Here is a 23,728-nt window from a genome sequence, read left to right on the forward strand (position 1 = left end):
TTCTCATTAAACGGAGTGTGGGCCAGAGCATGCTGACTCAGCAGTTCTGACTTAATTTGACCATTTTTATTTAAAGTACTGACTGAACACTTCAGCCCTTTCGTACTACCCAAAGGCTCATAATTGAGCTTAGGATTAACGCTGATTTCAAGGGGCTAAGATAATTCATAACTCCCGAGGGAGCCAGCCCTCTCCCCTGTCAGGAGGCTCGATGGAAGTTATATTTATGAAGACGCTGAGCTAAAAGGAGGTGAACTGAGGACAGTCCCACCCTGCCCTCTGAAGTCTGTTTACCCCTCTGCTATGAGCTTGCTCTAATGCAACTTACTTTTGGTGTAATAAATTGTATTAACTTTATGCTTGAGTGAGTTATCTTTCAAGATAGAAAAATGTGTATTTCCAGGAGTCTTTTTTCATTTACACATGGAAGTGTATAGGAGTTTAAAAAATGGATTTTAAGAGTTCCTGTGATGGCTAAGAAATTGCTATTTCAGTCTTGAAAATTGCCTTTTCTACCAAAAACACTGAGCCAAGACATCAGACCATCTGATTTTGCTGGATTGGAAACATTACTCAGCTGCTGAGATGCCTCCAAAATATGACCCCCTTCCTCCCTGACATTGTAAAAAAGAAACCTGGTGTTTTCTCATTAGAATACTTAATGGAATAATGCAGAAAGTCAACTTTATTTTAAAGATTGTAGGCTCTAAAACATCCTGAGGCTTTTAGAAACAGCTATTGTGGTAAAATTGAGATAACTCTACTGGGTCCTGTAGTGGGTAGACACTGACATTTTAAATAAACTTGTGAGCTCTATCTTAGTCTCCTATTTTTAGCCCATTGCTACTCTGTTAGGCGTGAAGACAAGCAGCTGTAACAGTAACTGTGGCTCGGCAATTTGGGTATCCCAAGTCTTTATGGCTGTCCCTGATCTTCCCTCCCTTATTAGCCACAAAAAAATAATTATTCCTCTGTTAAAATGGACTGTGGGAAATTAAAGATCCCTGGCAATCAAATCTCCCCAGTTTGGGAAGAAGTGCTTATGCATTGCTGGTCCTCACACTTCATCCTAGATTGCAAATGCCTGCTGCCATCATTTTCTTATCATTTCTTGGTCATCTACCAGACACTGGCTTCTTTCTGCTGCTGAATTCAAAGTGCGGTACCCTTTCTTTCTTGGCAGAATCTCTGTTATCAAAACTATAGGGCATGATGGACTTTGAAAGTTAGGATCCTGAGGGAAATGACAGGACAGCACTAGAAGCAATCTATACAATGCATACTAGAATTTCAGGGTTCTAGCCATGATGTAAAAGTGGAAAGAGTGTTACCAATCCATCCCCAACAACAAGAACAGGCTAGATCATTGACAAAAATCACACATTTTCTTGGATCTAGGAGAATGTGGTGATATCTCGCTTGTACCAATAAAGTCTGTATGAAGGTGAGAGAATGGAGCTTGCTGCTAGTTCACCATAGAGGTTTGGAGAGCTGTACAGACAGACAGGAAGTGAGACAGCTGGGTAGAAACAGGATATAGGCAGGGAGAAACAGGAACTCAGTCTCTTGTCTGCTGAGATATCAGGAGGTAAGGTATGGCTGTGGCTTGCTCCTCTCTGATCTCTCAGTATTTTCCTCTTTTTCTGACTCTGGGATTTTATTTATTAGACCAAGTAAGAACTCCTTTTACATAGAAAATTGAACTCACAAAGAAACCAGCTATCCTGAAGTCTAAGGAAAGGCAGGTGTCATTGAGAAAAGACAAGGAGACAGAGAGAGAGACATAGAGAGAGAAAGAGAGCTGTCAGTGCTCAGGGAAAGGGTGGGTCACTTGCCAGCAGTCTAAAAGAGTTTTGTTAAAGACTTGGATGAATTGCTGAAGTTTGGATGTGGGTGCTACTCAAACAAGGATGAGTCATACCTATTTATGGACATTTTGCTTTGCCATAGTCACAGTATCATTTAGGGTAGGAGCCTAAATAATGCCTAAGTTTGTAATCAGGCCTGGAGGAGGGACTATACTATAAAAAAAAAAGCCAGGATCCTCTCTCTGTCTGAGTCCTTTTCTCATTGAGGAATGAAGGCCTCAAAACACAGAGACATCAGCAAACCCTGGAAATCCTAAGTCATTGTTGCTAGGGGCTAAGTTAAAAAAAAACAACAAAACTACAAGATACCATTGTGGGCCCTCACCATTTGAGACCTCTTTTGTGGTTTATAAAGGAAGAGAGATCAGAATCAAAAGATAGCCTCAGCCTGGGGACCCAGATAGACAAGAGGCAACCTATTACCTCTCTCATGTCACCTTCTACCACACCAGACAATATTGAGAACAAAACCAGCAGTCATCTAAGGCAGAAGGGTCTAGAAGCGCTGATTATTATGTTAAAAGATATTTTTTGAATCTCATGGACATGGAGCCCTAAAGAAATGGTCAAATAACCATGCAAGGGGTTGGGGGGGTATGTGCTAGAGAGAGAGATGACTCAGTGGTTAAGAGCACTGAATACTCTTCCATAGGTCATGAGTTCAATTCCCAGCAACAACATGGTGACTCACAACCATCTACAGTGAGATCTGGTGCCCTCTTCTGGTGTGCAAGCATATGTGCAGGTAGAACACTGTATGCTAAATAAATAAAATCTTAAAAAAGAAGACAGATCAAGAGCCTTTAATCCCAGCACTCGGGAGGCAGAACTCTGAGTTCAAGGCCAGCCTGATCTATAGGGCAAGTTCCTGCACAGCCAGGGCTACACAGAGAAACTCTGTCTCAGGGAGTTGGGGGGTGGGGGAGGCAGAACAATTGGTACTCTCTATTGAAACACAGAGAAAAGAATGAATGGGGGAGGAATAGTACCAGAGCTGACCATTCAGGCACTGTTGGATGAGAACACAGCAGTTTACGTATGAACTTTGGAATCCCAAAAGGAAAAGGGAATGAAAAAGGAGCAGATAAATACTTGGAGTGATAATGACTGAGACTTTTCCAAAAGTAGTAAACTAAGACTTAAGTACATTGCTTGTCAAAGCTTTGCAAGCTAGAAGACAATGTGGTCCTTCAAAAGCTAATGGGCAATGGAAGTCAGCTCAGAATTTAAGGGAAGTAGCTATCAAAAATGAAGACTTTCTTTAAAAACCAAAACCAAAATAATAATAAATTCCTAGCATAAAACATGTTAGAGGATTCCTTCAGATCAAAAGAAACTGAGAGGAAGTTTGTCCTACATGGCAGCTGGAGAGATGGCTCAGCAGTTAGGAATGCACTCTGCTCTTTCAGAGGAATTGTTTTTAGGTTCCAATAGCCATGTCACCTCACAATCGCCTGGAACTCCACCTCCAGGGTGGTCTTCTGCCCTCTTCTGGCCTCTTCAGGCAAATACACACATGACATCACTCATAACAGACATACATGCAAATGCTTAAATAATATAAAATTCCAGCACTCAGGAGGCAGAGACAGAAGGATCTCTGCTAGTTGGAGGCCAGCCTGATCTACAGAGTGAGTTTCAGGACAGACTCCAAAGCTACAGAGAAACCATGTCTCAAAAAAAAAATCAAAGGAATAAACACATCTTTTTAAAAAGTTTGCCTTACAAACAAATGAAGAACTCTGGTACTAGTTCAAATGGAAGCAGTATGAAAGCCTTTCTTTAACTTTAAGAACGGCCCTAATATAGAAGCGACCAAGAAATAGCAATGCTGCATGCTTTAAAATGGACATAAAAATAGCATAGATGTGAAGAGGAAAAGGGAATAATGAAGGGGTGAGGTTTATGTGGTGAGGAGGGAGGCAGAAAGATTGTCAGAGTCAGCGGTGGGCAGGACTGGGGTAAAGCAGTTTTTGCTAGGCATGCCAGAACCATTGAACTCATGAACTCATGGCAGATATGGTGGCTTATACAAGACCTGCACATACAGCTTAAAGCTGTGTAATGTTAATTTCTTGGAAGAAAAAAGAATAGCATCATATAAAGAAACAAAACAAAAAAATGGCATTCTGTCATGTATTATGGCAGAGTAAAATAAACTCCATAGTGTTTTTTTTTCTGTCTTCATCATTCTTTGGTATGTGGTGTGTGTGTTTGTGTGTGTGTGTGTGTGTGTGTGTGTGTGCACGTGTGCACACGTGTGTTAGTACACAGGTATGTACAGGAGTATTTACACATTCATGTTTATGCATATGGAGGCCAGAAGTCACCTTTAAGTGCTGTTCCTTAGGAGTCAACAACCTTGTTCTTTGAGGCAGTCTCTTACTAGGGCCTGGCGTTTGCCAAGTAGGCTGAGCTGGCTGGCCAATGAGGCCCAGGGCTCTGCCCGTCTCCACCTCTCTAGCACTGGGATCATAAGGATGTGCCTTCCAGCCTCCTTTTAAACATGGATGCCTGGAATAAAAGTGAGGTCTCCACACCTGCCTGATGAGCTCCTAACTGGCTGAGCCATCTCCCCAATCCCATTACTTCAGTCTTTATTCCATGCTCACCCTTGTTGGCCTCTTGTGAAGACTAGACATCTGTTCAGAAACCACTGTTATTCAGCCATGCAGACATCTCACTGAGAGTCTTCGAGGCAGAGGAGATGTTGCATTGCCTGATATGTGTGTGTGAGAAGCAGTAGTGGAACAAGCATGGTTGGAGCATGTCGGAGAGGACGTGAGTGCAGGGTGGTCAAGTCAAATGCAGGAGAGCCCAGAGGGTGAAGTCCTAGCAGGCCATGTCATTGTAAGAAGGTTCTAGAGTGCTTGATTTCCTTACCCACATGCATGCTCATTCTTCTCCTTTAGGTCGCAACTGGTTTCTTCCTCCTAGGGAAAGGACATCTGCCTCTGCATAGAGTAGGCTCCTGGTTCTGAACTATGGTGTATAATTCATGCTTAACTGTTTTAATGGCTACATAGCCCTCGGCTTTATGTTTCTTAATGTACCAGATGCTAATTATTAGACTGTAAGTCACACCGTGTGAGTTCTTACTGCTTGTCTTTCAGGGGACATATGGCTGGGAACATATAGTGCCTGTGAGTGACCAATATACTCATTTGGCAACAGGCAAGCAATTATAGAGAACACCGGGGAGGGTAGTTGTGCGAAGAGAAACGGCAGCATGGTCTTTAAGGGACAAGGGTCATTTTTCACAAAGTTGCCGTCATCAGTTAATTGACAGTTGCAGCAATGTCTCTCAGTCTGCTCATACAAAGGAAATGTGGTTTCCTCCCCCAGAAGGTCTCCCAAACTACACCTGCAGCATTTGAAGGAAATCATGAAAAGCATTGGTGTTTGCCTGGGAATTCACCTACAGATCGGATTAATCTTTTGTGACAGAATTGGGGAGCCTATTACTTTCTCATAGCTGAGGGGAGAAGCTGCGCTGTCTTTGGGGAGTTCAAGAACTAGACCTTGAGAAGCCGTGGGAATGAGATGAATTGGTAGGAAACAATAACATTTGCACAGCTGGACCATCTGGCGCGTTATTCAGACGTAGCTGAATTTGTCACCGAAGGCAGCCATAAAGCACCAGAGGAAGATAAGAGCTGACATCTCCCTCTCAGTTTCCAAGGCTTAATTACTTTCCTTCCTCACATCCTGGCAATGAGAACTTCATTTGCAACGGCCTTAGCATTTTGCAAAAATGCGACGCTTTAGAGCGCATCTTGAGGTTAGAGACACTTAGGTCAAGAACGTTACATCTTCAGAGTCAACTCTCTGCGTGGCCTCCTTCCACACGGGCATCTCTGTACACTTCGGTATGGAGAGTACCTGCCTCATCTACCTTTGATTCAAAGGCATTCCCTTCCTTAGACTGATAGCACGGGTCCTCTTTTGTTTGTTCTGGATTTTGAGACAGGGTTATGTTGTGCCTCAACCTTGGGATCCTCCTGCCTCTGCCTCCGAGTACATCTGGTTGAAGGAAACTGCTGGAAGCAGATTGCTGGTATGTGAGTCTTTCCTGATAAGTCTGGGGCAAATCACTCGCCCTCTTGAGGTCTCAGTTTCTTCATCTTAAAATGAAGATAATTCTAAGTACACTCAGGAGGTTTACAAACAGAGAATGTGAAGTTGAGGGGAAGTAATTGTGGGGTACGGAAGGAATGGAGAGGAGGGAATAGGGGTGGGCTCAGTCAAAACACATTATATGCATGTATGAACTCTTCAAACAATATAGAAAACTTAATGTAGATAATTCTTTGATAGTATGTGCCTCATAGACTTGTTGAAAGAAACAAGTGAGTTAATTCAGAGCTTAGACTGGCATATGTTGCGCAGTAAATACTGTAGCTGCTTTGGTCATCATAACAACAGTAATAATAGTTTCTGTTACTTGGCTGAGTTGGATGTAATGTCACTTTACAGTTCTTTTTAGACTGACAGTACAAAGATTTCACACAGAAGCTCACCAGCAAGTCTACGTTTTATACTATGAATAGAGGTCTACGTTTTATACTATGAATAGAGAAGATTCCTCAACAAGATTATACCAGCAGCAGTGGTCTGGGCTCTCTTATTACACTATGGTTCTGTAGCAGGTGCTTTCCAGTTGGCAGGCATTTGCTGAGTTCCTCTGCTTGAATGAGATATTGAAGATCCAGCAGTGAACCCAAGGGGCTACTTCCTGTCTGGGATGGAGGTGTTATTAGTTTCTTCTGCTATGAAGAAACCGAGTCCTTATGACTCTAAACAGCTTATTACCAGGTTGCTGAGTGGAGTTTCTGAAGAGCTGTTTGACTCCTAAGTCTGTGTTCTGTTCACTCCATTTTGCTTCTCCCTTGGCAGACCAAAAAAAGAGTTTTTGAGATTCAACCATATAGGCACATTTGGGATATTTTGACTATTATACAGAATAATGCTGATAATGTGTTGTAATGCATTATCTTAAAATACCAACAACGCAACAACCCAAATCCCGTGTCATAAAGGGATGTGGCAGAAGAAAGTGAAGGCTCTTCTTCTAAGACAGACACATGAAGAACTCATGAGGGTCTGGAGAGATGGCTCTGTGGTTATGAGCACTGGCTGCTCTTGCAGAAGATCTGGGTTCAGTTCCTAGCATCTGCATGATGGTTCACAGTCATCCAGTAACTCTAATTCCAGGGAACACAAGCCCCTCTTCTGATCTCCAAGGGCACCAGGCACTTACAATGGTGAACCACATACATCATTAATGAATCCTAGTTATTGGATAAAATTGTGATAGGGATCTGGGTGTTCACAATCTTTTTGTACCCCACCAATTGTGTTTTCCTTATCAAGTAAAAAGTTATTTTTCCCCTAGTGGGTCAAGTTTAATGTGTCTAATAATCAGAGCACCCAACCTCATCTAATGCTTTGAGGGCCACAGAGCAGTGTCTGTATATACTTCTAAGGGCTTTGTATCATACAATAAGAAGACATCCAGGCAAATGTGGAATGTGGAAATGGTAATTGGTCTGGGCTCTTCAAGAGCAGACAGTGTCATGTGAAACAAAAAGTCCAGGAGAATACAGTCTTGATTGAATTGGATGCTGGACCAGGAATAAAATGAAAGTTTATAAAAGACATTTTGTTGTTAAACGGGAAGATTTGAAGATGGACTCTGTATCAGATCATAATATTAATGTGGATTTCTTGGTTGTAATAATGTCAGCGTGAGGTTGCAAAGGAGATGACCTAATTCTTAGAAGTTACATGCCAAAATGTTTAGGGTGTCACTGTGTCATGATGTCTGCAACCTGACTTTAAATACCACAGTTCAGTGTGCATTGGTGTGGCCATCGAGGAAGAGAGGGGTGAGAAAAAAAAAGAGAAGAGATATTGATATTAAGCAAAGTATGAATAATCTAGGGAAGGTATATAGATGTTCTTGTATTATTCTTTCACCTTTGAACATTTTCAGAATTTGGGGTGGGGGGGCAAAGCCTGACACTACAGTTCTTTTCAGACTAAGTAAAGCCTGGCAACCTGCTATATCCATAAGGTGGAAGGGGGAAGGTCTCCCTTTACCTCCAGGAAGACATGTTTACTGCATAGCTTCCATAATTGCAAGCCTTTGCACGCACTGACAAATAGAGTTTAGCTAATGTCTCTGAATTCCAAATTCTGAGAAAGTAAATCTAGTTAGTCTAACTCTGGTTCAAGGTCAGCCGACTCTAGGCTAGTCACCAGCAAGGGAAGGGCTAAGAATGTCTTAACTGCACAGATAGATGGCGGAGCCAATTTCTGGAGTGGGAAGGGATTGGTCATCTGCTGGCCGGGTCCCTTCCAAGGGTCTATTACAGAGGGTGACTCCTGAGCTACGATGACATGAAGAGTAAGTGGGAGTTTGCCAGGAAAGCCAAGTGTGGCGTTGACATTGGGGAAAGGGTTCACTTAGGCATTTTCTCTAAAGCAGTTCCCACAGCATATACAGCACCTGCCCAGACATTTATATACCAACAAATTAAACATCTATTTACTACTCTGTAGTCTAAAACATATACACTGCTACAACTTAGTATGTATGAAATAAAACTGAATTGGAGTTCATAGATTTCCTTCCCTGACTCCAGTGTTTTATGAACTCTATTTTGCAACACTTCAGCAGTTTCTATTTATGGCTGGGATGCATTTGTGGCCATCCACACATTTATTAGCACCTACAGGGGCTTTTAATTGGTTTCATAAAGCAAAATGAAAAAAGTAATTAAAATCTTGATGCTTACTTACTTTGAAATGAATTGTATATAGTTTCTTATTTTCTCCATTGACGGATTAGACTTGCCAGTACACTAGTCTTTCCTTGAAGTTATCAGACAGTGATCTCTTTCCTTTGAACTGGCTACCGTTCTCTGTTCTCCCGTGGATTTTGTAGTTATTGTTTGGAATATTGATCTTCAAGCACTTTCTCCTTTTTTCCTCTTTGGAGCTTTTTCATCAGATACTTCTGTTTTCTAAAACTGGAATGTATAAATATGTATACACTTAACCTGAAGTAACACAGCATATGCTACACTAATAAATTATATGTCATAGATGTCTCACTAAATTTCATAAGACGGCAACTAAAATAAAGGTAAGTAGATATGCTAATGGATTCTCCACGGACAAGAACAAATGGGGTATGTCTACATTTATGATGGATAGGATATCATAATTATATACTATGTAGTATAATACAATATAGAATATATTTACACAGCAGAAAGAGAGATAGAGAAGAAAGTTTTTGAGGATTATGACTGTAGACCTCTTAAGTTCAAACCTACAGATCAGCCGCTATGCTGGAGATGGAGAAATCACGTCCAAGGGCAGTTTGCTGGGAGAATTTCCCTCAGGAAAAGGCTAGTCTTTTTCTCAGGCCTTCAACTAAGTAGATGAGGCCCACTGGCACTTTAGAAGGTACTCTTTTTTTTTCAGTGATTTATTTCATTTTATTTTTTGTGCATTGGTGTGAAGGTGTCAGACCCCCAGGAACTGGAGTTACAGACAGTTAGGAGCTGCCATGTGGGTGCTAGGAATGGAACCCAGGTCCTCAGGAAGATCAGCCAGAGCTTTTAACCTCTGAGCCATCTCTCCAACCCGTAGAAGGTAATGTTTATCTGAAGCCTAGTGACTTTAATTTCACTTAGAAATTATGTTCACAGCATCATCCAGCTGCATTAACCAAACATCTGGCCATTGTGGCTCAACCACATTGATGTAGAAAAGTGACCGTGAACGTCTGTATTCTCTTAGATTGCCATGATTTTTCATTCATCACAACCTGAGACCCATAGACTTGACAATCATGTTTACTAAGTTGTTAATAGGAACTGTTTCTACTTGTCTCTGCTTTCTTCTGGGTTTGTCTTTTCATTGAACTATTTCACTGTGGGCGATTTCAAAGTGGATCTCCATGTGCTAGCCTTTAAAAACATTTAATTAAATGTATATGACTGACCTGTCTTCATGGACATCAGAAGAGGGAATCAGATCCCATTACAGATAGTTGTGAGCATGTGGGTGCTGGGAATTGAACTCAGGACCTCTGGAAGAATAGCCAGTGCTCTTAACCACTGAGCCATCTCTCCAGGGCATGTATAAGCCTTATTATGCTTGAAAACACCCTTACTTCAACTACATATATGTGCAACATTTTAGCTGGTTATGAAACCCTGGCTTCAGCAATGTTTTCCATCAACTGTTGCAGATACCTCTCTGTCAAGCTCTTACACTGGGTGCTAACATCCCTCCATCAAGCTCTTACACTGGGTGCTAACATCCCTCTATCAAGCTCTTACACTGGGTGCTAACATCCCTCCATCAAGCTCTTACACTGGGTACTAACATCCCTCCATCAAGCTCTTACACTGGGTGCTTGTTGTTAAAATGTCTAGGTTTATCCAGTAACGAGACACAGACGATCATCTTTGGGGGAACCTGAGAAAGCTGGGGTGTTGCCACATCTGGGGTAGCTGGTTGTTCCATTGTAATCCTGGCTGTCTGGAACTCTGGCATCTCTGTAGATCTGGCAAGATGTTAGCAGAGTAGAGGACAAAGTTTGGTTTAAAATTTTCTTTCTTAGGTCCTGGTATTTGAGGGGAAGATTGTAAGATGAGGGAGGGGTTCCCCAGGGGTCCCAAGATGAGGGAAGGGAATCCCAGGGCCAGGGAGAGATTGAATAATATCTGGAGTGAATCTGACCTGTTTGGATGGGTCCAATTTGGCTTTCTGGAACTTACAAAAATCCTTTGAATTTGTGAAAACATAAGTATTAGACATATTAGCAGCATCAGAAAGCAGTCTTAAGAACTCAACGTCCTGGATCCCAAACCTGCCACGCCTCACACTCCCATCTCTTTTTAATCATAAATAAAGGTGGGAATGAAAGGTTCAGGCATTACGCTGGCCTGCCCTGTTACCTGGCAGGATGCACTCAGGCAGCACTCTGGCCAGCCCAGAGTTCTGTGAGAACCATGCAGGTGCAAAGGACCCCTTTAAAGGACTGACCCCTGCCTGCTTACACTCTCTTTTACTCTCGTCTTACTCTCCATCTCATCTCCTCTCTTACTCTCATCTCTCTCTCTCTCATCTTCTCTCCTCTCTCTCAGCTCTGCGTGGTTACCTCTCACCTTCCTTTCCCTCCCTGTCTACCAATAAACTCCACGTGGGATCGTTGAGTCACAGTTTGTGTCTCGTTACTGTATAAACCTAAACATTTTAACAACATTGGTTCCCTGACCAGGAATCAAGACATTTTAACAACATTGGTTCCCTGACTGGAAGCCTAGACATTTTAACAACAAAGGGTGCTTGTCATCAAGCCTATAGTCCTGAGTTTGATACCTGGGTCCTACATGCTGGACCCAGCAAGTTGTCCACTCACCTCCGCACTATGTCTTCCCCTACCCTACCCTGCCCTGCCCTGCCCTGCCCTGCCCTACCCTACCCTACCCTGCCCTACCACAAACAAACAAAATAAACAATTTGAAAGAATTTAGTTATAATTCTTCTGTATTTTATGTGGGTTCTGGTCTCTGATCTTTTTAAATTTGAAGTGTTGTATATTACTTCTTTTCCTGATCATTTATTTCCTATTATTTTCACTCCGTGCTGCCTTCTTCGGTTTACTCTTACTTCCTCCCCAGCCTCTGCCACATAAAGCTTATCATTTTTATTGCTTTTCTTCCTATCTTTTTTTTTTTGTTGTTGTTGTTGTTTTTGAGACAGGGTTTCTGACTATTTAACCAGAGTTTTAGTCTTCCAGTCTGCCCTTTAAGTCTGCCAATTCTGCTGTTTGATTTGTTAAATAAGTTCTTTATTTTTATCAATGGTTGTTTCTATATCCAGGGTCTTCAGCTGGTTTTCCTTCTTTTATTTCTCTGAGAAGTTTTTCCTTGTCTTTTATTTTTTTCTGTCCTATGTACAGATTCCACTTTCTCTCCTATGATTGAGATGACTTCTTTCCCAGTGTCTATGCTTCTCAGATATATTATATTCCTTCCATGGTTCTCATCCACTATAGTGTGCCAAATGCCTTGGACAATGATGTGTCCCTGAGGGACAGACACAAAGCTTAGACCTCAGCTGGGTCCCATCATTGAATGCCAGGAGGACCTGAGTTTGAATCTAAGGACTCTGTTTATCTTGCTCTTCACATCACACACACACACACACACACACACACGCACACGCACGCACGCACGCACAGAGGGATCTCACATTCTCAGGGAATCTGCTCACACACACACACACACACACGCACGCACGCACGCACGCACAGAGGGATCTCACGTTCTCAGGGAATCTGCTCACACACACACACACACACGCACGCACGCACGCACGCACAGAGGGATCTCACGTTCTCAGGGAATCTGCTCACACACACACACACACACACGCACGCACGCACGCACGCACGCACACACGCACAGAGGGATCTCACGTTCTCAGGGAATCTGCTCATTTCCTAAGTGTCTGTGTTGTGATTATCTCACCTGCCATACACTAGGGACCCTGACTTGCTGCGTCCTCTGGCTTGAGAGAAACTGGTTCTGTTGTTTGCCTCTTCCACTAAGGTCCTAAGACACGGCTAATAAATTGTGAAATACAGAAACACACACACACACACTACAAAAACAAACAAACAAAAAACACCAAACAGAAAACCTAAAGCAAAACAAATGAGACTGTCTTGTGCAGAATATCTTGGTCTCGGTTCTCTGGCTCTCCCTGTCATTTCCTCTCCAGACTGGGACTATTTCCAACTCTCTCTTTCTCTCTCTCTCTCTCTCTCTCTCTCTCTCTCTCTCTCTCTCTCTCTCTCTCTCTCTCTCTCTCTCTCTCTCTCTCTCTCTCTCTCATCTACCCCCCCACCCAGGCTCCAAAAGTCTCACTCTTGCTTTTGTGACACATCCAGGGTGGGGGTGGGGAAGGAAGTTGTTCTTTTGGTTTTTGTTGTTGTTGTTTTTCTCACTTCTCCGGCAGCCAATCTATGATCCGCATGCATGCCGGCCAGAAACACTGTGACACGTGGGTCTGGGGCTGCTCAGCCTGTCTGTGGCATGTGAGGCTCTGCCCCACTAGGGCATTTGTTCCACGTTGGTCTGCAGAAGGCTGGGTACTTTTCCCTCGGGGAGAATTAACAGTCCCTGTAGCTACAGGGACACAAGGCTTGGATTCTTGGTTTGTTTTTTGAGGTAAAGTCTTGTGCAGACAAGTGTCATATGTGACACATGGCCCAGGCTGGCCTTGAACTGCTGATCGTCCTGCCTCTACTTCCCAAGTGCTGATTTTATAGGCATGCACTGCCACACTGGGTTAAAAATCCAGTTCTTGGTTGAGATCATCCACTAACTGTAATTGCATCAATGTGAGTTCAAGAGCATCCTGGAATGTAGGTAGGCTTCCTGGTTCCTAGAGAGAGGCTCTGTGGGAATCTGCATTCCAGAGCAGATTAACACTTAAGACGCTGACTCTTTCCATTCGTATGCACTCTATACCAGCTGGAGAAAGCCTGGCTCTTTCTCCAGAAGAAAACTCCTTCCTATTCCTCCTTTAGGGACAGATTAGCTGCAAATCCAAAGGATGAGGCCCCACTGGAAAAGAACGTGCGACAGGGCACAGATTCCATGGCTTTTGAACCTTAACCTGGCTGCTATTATTTTGCCTTTGGTAAGTCTTTAAGCCTCTGTTTCTTCACTTGTAAACAGCAATGGTACTCATTTATACACTAGAGGGTTGTTTTGAAACCAAAAGGTTATTTAAAAATTAAAAGCAGCCACCCAGAATGGGGCTTGGCATGAAGAATGTAATTGCTCTCATTTTTATTTTTATGGCCTCTCCAAGGTTTCTGAGCCATTGGGATCAGGGCCTGCTAACGCGTGAATGTTGGTATGTGGCTCCTGCATGTTACAGCCACCCCTGAGGAGTTACATAAGGTTAATGAGTGGCTGGGCTGCAGTGTCAGACCAATTTATCCCCATCCTCTGGTTCACACGCTCTTGCCCACCATTTAGGTCACTCTGTGTTAGGACAGTGGCAGACCTACTAGACAGCAGAAAGATTAATAATATTTATGTACTCAATGATGTGTGTATCCTAGCATTTGGATTTAGGCAGTATAAGTTTCTCCCCTGTCATGGAATACTTGAATCAAATGCTTGCCCTGCAATGGAGTGATTTCACAGCTCCGAACAGCACCTGTCTAGCGAGCCCCTGCACCATGCTCAAGTGCATCTTCAGGAGAACGCAAACTTTTTAACCCTGTTTGATGATGTTGCCAGTAATGTGGACATACATTTGCATAATCTTCGAAAGATGGTTTGAATTCAGATGTTCATTATAACCTCTTAGAGGCACTTGAAATGACTTGAGGCATGAGCTGTGCCTGTTGCCATGGAGAAATAATTAGTGGTACATCTGTATTCGATTTCTTTGCCTTGTGAAAAGACCCAGTTTTAGCCAGGTTTTCAAAATCCTTAATTCTAGACCCCAGGAAGCTTAGTTGGGAGATTTTGAGTTCGAGGCTAACTAGGCTAGGGAGTTCCAGTCTGGTTTGGGTTCTATAGAGACTATGTCTCACTCCCCACAAAACAAACAAAAACTGTGGCCATTGTAGGTAAATGTGTTCTCTTTAAACCATTTTTAGTGCTCTGAAATACTCACAGAACCTTATTGCATATTGATCATAAAGCAATAAGTTTGGGTCATCTTATATTTTAGCATATATGATTGTTTTTTCTTTTATTATGCTAGGGTAAGCTAGTACCTTATTGTGTTATAATAAAAATTAACTGAGATAATGTAACTAAGGTCCAGGGGACAATGTCTGAAGCATGGGGGGGAGGGGTCCTAAATGTTATATTGTCATTAGTAGTTATTATCGTCACAGCTAATTGCCTATGCTCCCTCCCATCGTCACGCAAGTGGGAAACAAGAGAAAACCTTTGTCATCACTGAAGGGACCACCCCCCCCTCTGTTTTAGCAGCCATGACAAGCTAACATGTGTTCCCCTGACCTTGCCTCTCCTGTCCTGGTCACTGGGAGGTCAGATGTCCTCCTCGTGGCAAGGAACCAATCAGAAGTTAGCTGGCAGGGATGTGCTTTACAGCTCTGGGTGTGCTTTACGGAAAAGTGCACAACAGTGATGTGCAGAGCATAGCAACCGCCCTGGGAGGGCATATGGGTCATAACAACCAATTGACCAATCAACACAGGGCTTTATTGGAAGGATAGCCCTCCTCAAATGTGTGTTATGTCTCACTGGCATGCACCATATGTCCCCGATATGGCTGCCAGTTGTGTTTGTCTGAGTCCTATTAGGAGACTACAAACTCAAGTAAATGTAATTATTAGGCTGAGTTGGGAGAATCTGGCAATGTGACTTACTGTCATGCTAAAGAAGGCGGTACCTCAGGGTCCAAAGAACGGAGGGTACTTTAAGACAATTTTACTCAAGTTTGGAGATCATTTCACTATCAGAATGGATTTGGGTTTGACATGCACAGCAGGCAGACAGATGTGTATCAAATAGCATCTACAGCATATGAAAGTTAATTTTTCATGACCAGTAAGATATAAATATAGCAATGTCCCTCATTTGAAAGTGTCATTCACATCAAATGGGAGTGTGATATATTGTGTGTGCGTGTGTGTGTGTGTGTGTGTGTGCGCGCGCACGCACACTCAGTCTATAAATAGTCCTGTTAGAAATCCCCATCTTGGTGTGGTTGAGTAAGAGAGGGAGGGTAGTGGAGTCCTCTGTCTGCCTATGAGTTTCTAGCTGCCTGCAGCTCTGACATTTGGTTGTCTTGAGAGTTCACTGGGCTCATCATTCTCTCTCTCAAACTTGGTCCCCTTCCTGCCTTTGTCTTTGTAGATGACGTCATTGTCTGGTTAGAAAAAGAAGAACAATAAGCCCAGGAATCATCCTAGACTTTGTCTTTTCCTCACACCTGTATCCAGTTCATCTCATTCCTCCTTTATCAACTGTTAGCCTTTTTTTACCCTTGACCATCACCATTACACCATTGGAAAAGGCCCGCCCAGCACAGGGCTCTTGTGTTTGAAAGCGAATCTGTTTCTAGTCCAGGGTCATAAGGCATGTAGGCACGGGAAGGAAGGAAAGCTGTACACACAGGTGTCTATCTAGAACTGGATGCATGGTATGCCATGTGGGGGGGGGGCACATGGGGACATTCAGGTTTGACTGGGAGTGAGGATAGACATGAGCCGTAGACTTGGTTGTGGTTTCCATAGGAAGGACTGGGCAAGGCAGACTAAAGGTTGGCTACTTAGGTTAGTTCTGGCAGGTACCAGAGCATGGGAGCAGCCCCTAATTGTCTGGTACCTGGTCCTCAGAGATAAGGAAAGTGGCTAGAAGCTAGAGAGAGGAACTAGAGGAAAGAGGGTGGTTGGGGATGCAAAAGAAGAAGCTATGTAATTGGTTGATCCTGAAAGGGGCTGTCCTCCCAGGATCATCAAAAACACAGTTAATATACCATTCCCAGTCTCCTCACAGCCACTCTTCCCAGCCAGCAGGAGAGAACCCTGAAGAGAAAGCTTGTGAGCCTGGTTGCCTAGTCCTCATTCCATCAGTAATGGCTTTTTCTAAGATGACCCTGAGTGACCTGGTCCTGACCATCCCACCTTAGCAAGCCTCTTGGTTTATGAACCCCAGCCATGTTAGTTTGTGTCAGGTCCTTACATGGCCATGTTCTCTCCTGAACCTGTACACACATGCACACGCACGCACACACGCTCACGCGCGCACACACACACACACACACACACACACTCCTCTCTACACGGAATGGCTTCCCTACTTCCTTGTCTCTGCGGTTGTACCTAACCTCTCTGGCCGTTGCCTGAAGCATCGCTTCCTCAAGGAAATCTCTCCTCCCCGGGGAATGTCTGTAACATTTCATGCCTCTCCTTCCATGTGCCTAGCAAGATTCATGACTGCATACTTATTTTTAGGATTAATTTTTGCTGCTGGGGAGGCAGTACTGTGTCTATTTGATTCACAGTACATTATTGACCCCTAGCAGGCCACCTCAATACATGTGGAAGCCTCTAGTATATGTGCATGGAGTGAGTGACCAATGCCATTTTTGGTTTAGGGTACAGACTGTATTTCAACTTAAAGACTCAGTTGGAAAATTAGGAATGGTTTTCTTAAGCCTTTTTTTTTTTTTAATGTTCGAAGTTGATGCCAAAGCTGAGTGACACATTTTTGGGAGTGATGGAGACTGTACCAAACTGTCTTTCTTGACCTTTTGCATCATAACAAGCAGTAAGGCATCTGGTACAATATGGAACATGGAGAAATAGATTTTTGAAAGACCATAAGTACATGGGGAATTTTTTTTCTCATGAGAATCATCTGAAATTCATTCTCAGTGCCCAATGGCATGTTTCATGACTATATTTATTTTGTATATATGTGCTGTGTGTGTGTGTGTGTATGTATATGTGCTCATATGTATATACATGGAGAGCAGAGGAGGGTGTTTCTTCCTCTTACACTCTTTAAATTTTTTTAATCTAAGAAGGTAAAGTATGTGTGTGCTTTTGCTTGCATGTATGTCTGTGCACCATGTGCATGCCTGGTGCCTGAAGAGGCCAGAATAGAGTATTGGATCTCTTGGAACTGGAGGTACAGACAGTTGTGAGCTGCATACAGGTGCTGGGAATTGAACGGGGGTCCTCTGGAAGAGCAGCCAGTGTACTTAACTACTGAGCCATTGTTCAGCCCCATCCACCTGAGTTTTTGAGACAGCATCTCTTTCTGAAACTGGAGCTTTACTGTTTCAATGAGGCTGACTGGCTGGTGATCCGTTGGACCCTACCTATGTCCACCTTTAAGTGCTGGGATTACGAACACATGCAGCCTGGCTTTTTCCGTGGGTATGGGGATTTTAACTCAGGCCTTCTTTCCTGCATAGCAAGAGTTCTTATTTACTGAGACCCTTCTCCAACCCCTTATGGCTATCTCTTTAGGGGATGGGGATCTGTGTGACAATCATTTTAGTTTGGAATAGATAGGGAAATTTTGTGTGTTCCTCTTAATCATTTATAAAAGTTTCATTATAAAAATATGACAGACCAACCTCTGCTTGATGTTTATTAAGAAAGAAAGCATAAAACAAAGAAAGAGAAGAGCATTAAATTTCACATTTTTGTGAAGGGAGAGTTTCAGATGAGTCACTTAGCTTCAGTGCCACAGACCAGAGAGGCCATCAAGGGGTTTCAGATCTGGTCAGAAGATGCCAGAACTTTTTGCTTTACATCACTCTGAAAGCACAGGGGATTCTAAAAATGTTTTAAAATAGATTTAAGATTTTATGTGTTATGTGTGAGTTTCATGTATGTGGATGCTGGGTGTCAGGGAGTGCCCATGGAAGCCAGAAGGGGAGCTGGATCCCCTAGTGCTGGAGTTACAGGTGGGTGTGAGCTGTCTGACACTGGTGCTGGGAACTGAACTCAGGTCTTCTGCAAGAGCAGCACGCACTCCCACCTGCTGAACTGTGTTTCCAGCCCCCTAATCTTTTCCTGCAGTATAACTCTCCATTGTCTATATATCTTCTGTTTCCTCTCTAGGGTTTATTTTCCTTGGAAATGTAAGGATATACTATAATAAGATCCGCAGGTAGGGGCAGGGTGAGGTGGCTCAGAGGTTAAGAACACTGCCTGGTCTTCCAGAGGTCCTGAATTCAATTCCCAGCAACCACATGGTGGCTGCCCATCTGTAAAGAGATCTGGTGCCCTCTTCTGGCCTGCAGGAATATATACAGGCAGAATACTGTATACATTAAAAAAAATCCTCAGATTAAGCAGAGATTTGAACTGGACATGTGCACACACATTTCCTTTCTCATTGGGGCTGACATTGTTCCCCCAAGATACAGGACCACCTACCAAAACTCACAATAACCAGAGATAAGAAACCCTCTTTTGAGTTGTTGGCTAGACCTGCCTAAGAGACTCTCAAAACATACTACTGTCCTTGATTATGCCCAAGAGGTGGAAGGCAAGTCCTATTGTGAAAACACCACACACTTTAGTAACAGGCCCAGAGACCCTTTAGCTAGAGCTGACCTGAAACCCCTTCCCTGATTCAATACTGGCACACCTACCTTAACACTAACCAATAGCTCTCTAATTAGACATAAGACCTACTCAACAAGAGGGAAACCATGCTGGGTACTGGAAACCTCGCCAACCTAGTGAAGTCATGGTTTGGGGAGGAGAACCTATTACCACTAATTTACTAAGCTAGCATAATCCCTTGCTAGAGTCCTTATACCTACAGATAAGTGCAGTCTTCAGCCCTCATCAAGAAAATTTCTCTTTGTAACAGATGGGACACCGTGACAGAAAATCACAACCAGTCAGAATACAGAGTTGCGTTGCCCAGTCTCAGTGGATACCCTAGCCTTTTCACTTTCCTGATATCTGCTTACACACGAAGATTTGGAACTAGAAATGAGCTCTCTGGATTTGGATTTTCTCACTCAATATAATATTTTTTAGTTCCATCCACTCACTTGCAAATCTCATGGTTTCATTTTGCAAATAATCATCAGGTATTTCCCATCATCTCTGTGATACAGGAAACTGTCTGGGCCACGTGACTCCTAAGATCTAAAGGATGGCGTGCAATGGCCGTTTATAAATATCCCAGTGCTGTTGCCTTGCTTTTTCTTTGTTGCTGTTGTTTTTTCCCGAGACAGAGTTTCTCTGTGTAACAGCCCTAGCAGTCCTGGAATTTACTCTGCAGACCAGATTGGTCTCAATCTCATACCTGCATCTGCCTCCTGTGTGCTGGGATTAACACCGCCCAGCTGCTGCCTTGTTTTTTAAATCTCGGGGTGTGGACATCCTTCACTGTTATTACTACTGTGGTGTCTTGTGCTCACCTAGCCCATTTGCTTCTCCTGTTACTTCTACGTTCTCCTTTTGAATAGCTGGCATAAAATGAGCGCCTAGGCATCGGAGGACAAGAAGTACAACCAAGACATGCAGAAGGAGAGAAAATATGTAAATCAAGACAGCTGTATCTACAGAGAAAACTCCTGTTATTAGTGGTCCTTATTAGTCTTACTAATTTACATACTGATGAATAATTTAATCCACAAAGTGGGAAATTAGGTTATCTTTCAATGACTCCTTAACACACAGTGCAGAAACTAGTACTTTGTAGATGTCTGGTAAAATAGAAAAACAAATTAAAAATGGCTTTTAGGTAAACAAATATATATACATATCCATGAGGGAGCATGGTTGCTTGTATGAAGGCCAGATAAAAGCTATAACCTTGACCTTTAGTGTCTGCAGGCTTCACATGCATAGATTCCAGCATCTGTCAATCAAAAAGGATTTTTATCTGAACTGCAGATGAACACACATTATTTCCTATTATCACACCCTGGATGACACACCACAATAACTAGTTACATAGCATTTACACTCTGGAAGGTGTCATAACTAACCTAGACATGACGATATACCATAATAACTGGTTATACAGCATTCACACCCCAGCAGGTGTTATAACTAACCTAGACACGATGAAAGTGTCTGAGAATATGTGTAGGTTATGTGAGATACTTTGCCATTTTATATGAGACTTGAATATCTGTAGATTTCATCATATGTGGATAGTTCTGGGAACAGTTCTCTACAGATACCAAGGGATGGCTGTACATTCTAGTACATTAAAAACAAAAACGAAAACAATCCCACTTAATGACAGAATGGACTTGCTTTCTTTGTTTGTATCCTGAAATTCTTATGCTTCTAAAATGCACATCTGTGCATCTTTACCTATGAACATTAACAAGTATAAACATCTCTTTGTTCTTTACTGTTTACCTCAGAGAATTATTCTACACACAGTAGTAGCTTACATTTCATTGTGTTTGACTAGAACTTGAGTTCCAGTCTCCTGTCGGCTTCTGGGAACCTTACCTTTGGATCTATTCAAAGGACTCTCTTCGTTACTTCTGCTGTTACTGGTCATGTACCCTGACCAGTGTAGTTATGTCAGCTTGTTTCTGTAGCTTCGGATTTCTTTTTATGTTGCTTTTAAAAACAGAATGGCAGGGCCTGGGAAATGGCTCGGTGGGTAAAGGTACATGATACCAAGCTTGATGACCTGAGTTTGAGCCCAGGACTCCTGAAAATTGGTCTCTGACCTCCACAGGCATGACATGGTATACACATACACACACACACACACACACACACACACACACACACTAAAAATAAATTTAAAAAATAGAGAAATAGAATACAAGTTTCTGATTAGATCAGATTGGATTGAATTCCAGTCTCTAGATCAAATGGTCTTGTTGTGTAGCCCAGGCTAGCCTTGAATTTATAATCCTCCTGACTCAGCCTTACTTTCAGAGTCCTAGCATTACAGGCATATGCCACTATGCCCACCTACCTAATCGTTTGTGATAGTAGGAGTCATGGGTCACACTGCCCGTTCTCCCTAAAGTTATGTTAAAACATGGCATTGTGCTATAAGACATTTTGTTGAAGTGTTCGCTCTGAGTGAGTTGAGCTGAGGCTAAAGGCAATAGACCCACCTGGAAGGTACAGGATTGTTGGAGAATGCCACTTGTACAGCCTTGAATGAGGCTTGAAGATAGACGACAACTCGAGGATCCAACAACTTTCAAATGTTGGGGCAGACCTTGTTCTCAGGTAGCAGGCAGGCTATGACATTCAAATAGGGGTAATGAATAAATAATGGCAGCATACTTGCTAGCCAGCCAGCCCATTAGCACCCAGGCGATGTGAAAATGTCCACCACTGGGCCAGAAAAGCCTTCTCTGCCTAGCAAAATGAAGTGTGGTGATGTTCTTACTGTAACTTAAGCAACTTTCTGAGTTTGATAGGAAAGCATGGTTCAGGGCCCAAGGGTTTCTCAGAGTTTCTGGAGGGTGGTCCCCACTTTCTGATGTCATCGATGCATGTTACTGTTTGAAAAGCTCCAGCTTGTTCTACAGGGTCTCCCTTTCCTGGTTGAAGACTATAGAGATGATGTGGGTCGGAGCAGGGTCGATCTTGGGAGTGGTGTGAGAGGCTAAGTTCTGGACTCTGAAGAGACAGAGATCTTCGGGATAAAAGGAAATTTTAAAGTAGTACCCCAGCTCTGCTAAGGGGAAGGTCGCTAACCCACTTACCCATGAGATGGGTCCAAGCTGAGTTGCTTGCTAGAGATGAGGACAACAGTGAGCCACTTGTGAGGGCTTGGCTCTCCTGACCTAGTCACATTTCAAGGCTCTGCTGCTGGAATGATCACATGAGGGATTAGATTTGAGTCCATGACTTTTGGGGAAGACATAAGCATTTAAATCATAATATACCTCTCTTATTGTATGAAACAAAGCTGCTCTCTGGAGCTCCAGGTACATGTTGTTAGCCACAGGAGAGACTCCAGAGTCCTCTGCCTCCCCGGTGTAGATTTTTATGAAAGGCATGTGAACTAAGGCTACATTTATGCATGAGGGTGTGGGTCATCATGAATTCTCTTTCTCCCTATGAACAGTAGGTCAGTGTTTTCTGCCAAGAGTACATATATTTTTATAACTTTTCTCTGATTTAAAAATATTTATGTGTATGACATATAATATTATGACACCGACATATACACATGTATGTCTGTGTACCATTTATATGCAGTGTCTGTGGAGGCCAGAAGTGAGCATCAGATCCCCATGGATGGGATGAGTGGAAGGAAAAGAATACAGCACGTTGTGAGTTGCTGTGTGGATGCTGGGACTCAAACCGAGGTCCTCTGGAAGAGCAGCAAGTGCTCCTAACAGCTGAGCCAACCTTCCAGCTCCAGGAACAGCTCTTTCTACCAGCGTCAATCACCTTAAGCATTTTTATCTATTTTCCAATAGCATTCTTTCCTGACATGGTTAATAAATCAGGAGATTTTGATGTTAATAGCCACACATACTAAAAGCTGCTACAATAGTCATGACTATGATAAACTACTTCAAAGATGCATAGTCAGAGAAATGTTCTATGATCAAACACTGTGCCACACGCCTGATCCAGGCCCACCAACAACGCAGTCTCAGAAGATACTGATTTTCAATTAAATACAAAATTTAATCTTTTCCATCAAAACAAAAGACCACACATGGAAACAAAAAGGAAGATGGAGTTTGGAATTTTGAAAGTAAATAAAGATGTGACCATAGCTCCCAGACTAATCTCGGTGGTACGGGAAGAGGAACCCTGCCGTGAATTACTGGATGATAGTGGTGTATGTTTTAGGATGTTAGCATATTAGCTTACCTTTTTAGGGAATCCCTTTTATTGGCGAGACAGGTGGGGAAGAAGATCAGTTTGCATTTATAATTTGTACTGCTTCTCTGTCTTTATACAATGCTGTCTGTGACAGGTCACTAAATTGTACCGCTTTCTTTCTAATGTTAAACTGATGGATCTCAGAGGAGCCACAATGTGGCCGATGGCTGGATCTAGGATGTGCGATTCACTTGACAAAAACTCCAAATAAAATGTTATTTCATATAAAGACTCTAAGAACCATTGCACTTTATTATTTCATCAGGCTCCACAGTTACTTGCTTTTAAAGTAATGGCTATTTCTTTCAAGTCCTGATTCTGGGCTATGAATGTCCTTCATGTTAAGTTTGACATTTTAATGAAGTTTTCCGCAAAATCTTTGAGGCTGTATGACCCTGATATATCATGCTGGAGGCCAGAATCCTGTATGTTAGCTGAGGACAGATGGAGCTGTCCTTTCCAT

General features: G+C 42.8%; 1 long non-coding RNA gene across 1 annotated transcript in view; it reads left to right on the forward strand.

Moving 5' to 3' along the window:
• The window catches only part of LOC110340413, a 73,820-nt gene extending 50,327 nt beyond the window's left edge, over positions 1-23,493 (forward strand). The window contains exons 3-4 of the long non-coding RNA XR_005880030.1: positions 13,489-13,601; positions 22,627-23,493. This is a non-coding gene — a long non-coding RNA (uncharacterized LOC110340413). The remainder of the gene's footprint in view (positions 1-13,488; positions 13,602-22,626) is intronic.
• Positions 23,494-23,728: the final 235 nt, after the last annotated feature.

The sequence above is a fragment of the Mesocricetus auratus genome, unplaced genomic scaffold, assembly GCF_017639785.1.
Source record: "Mesocricetus auratus isolate SY011 unplaced genomic scaffold, BCM_Maur_2.0 Super-Scaffold_100010, whole genome shotgun sequence".
NCBI lineage: Eukaryota > Metazoa > Chordata > Mammalia > Rodentia > Cricetidae > Mesocricetus > Mesocricetus auratus.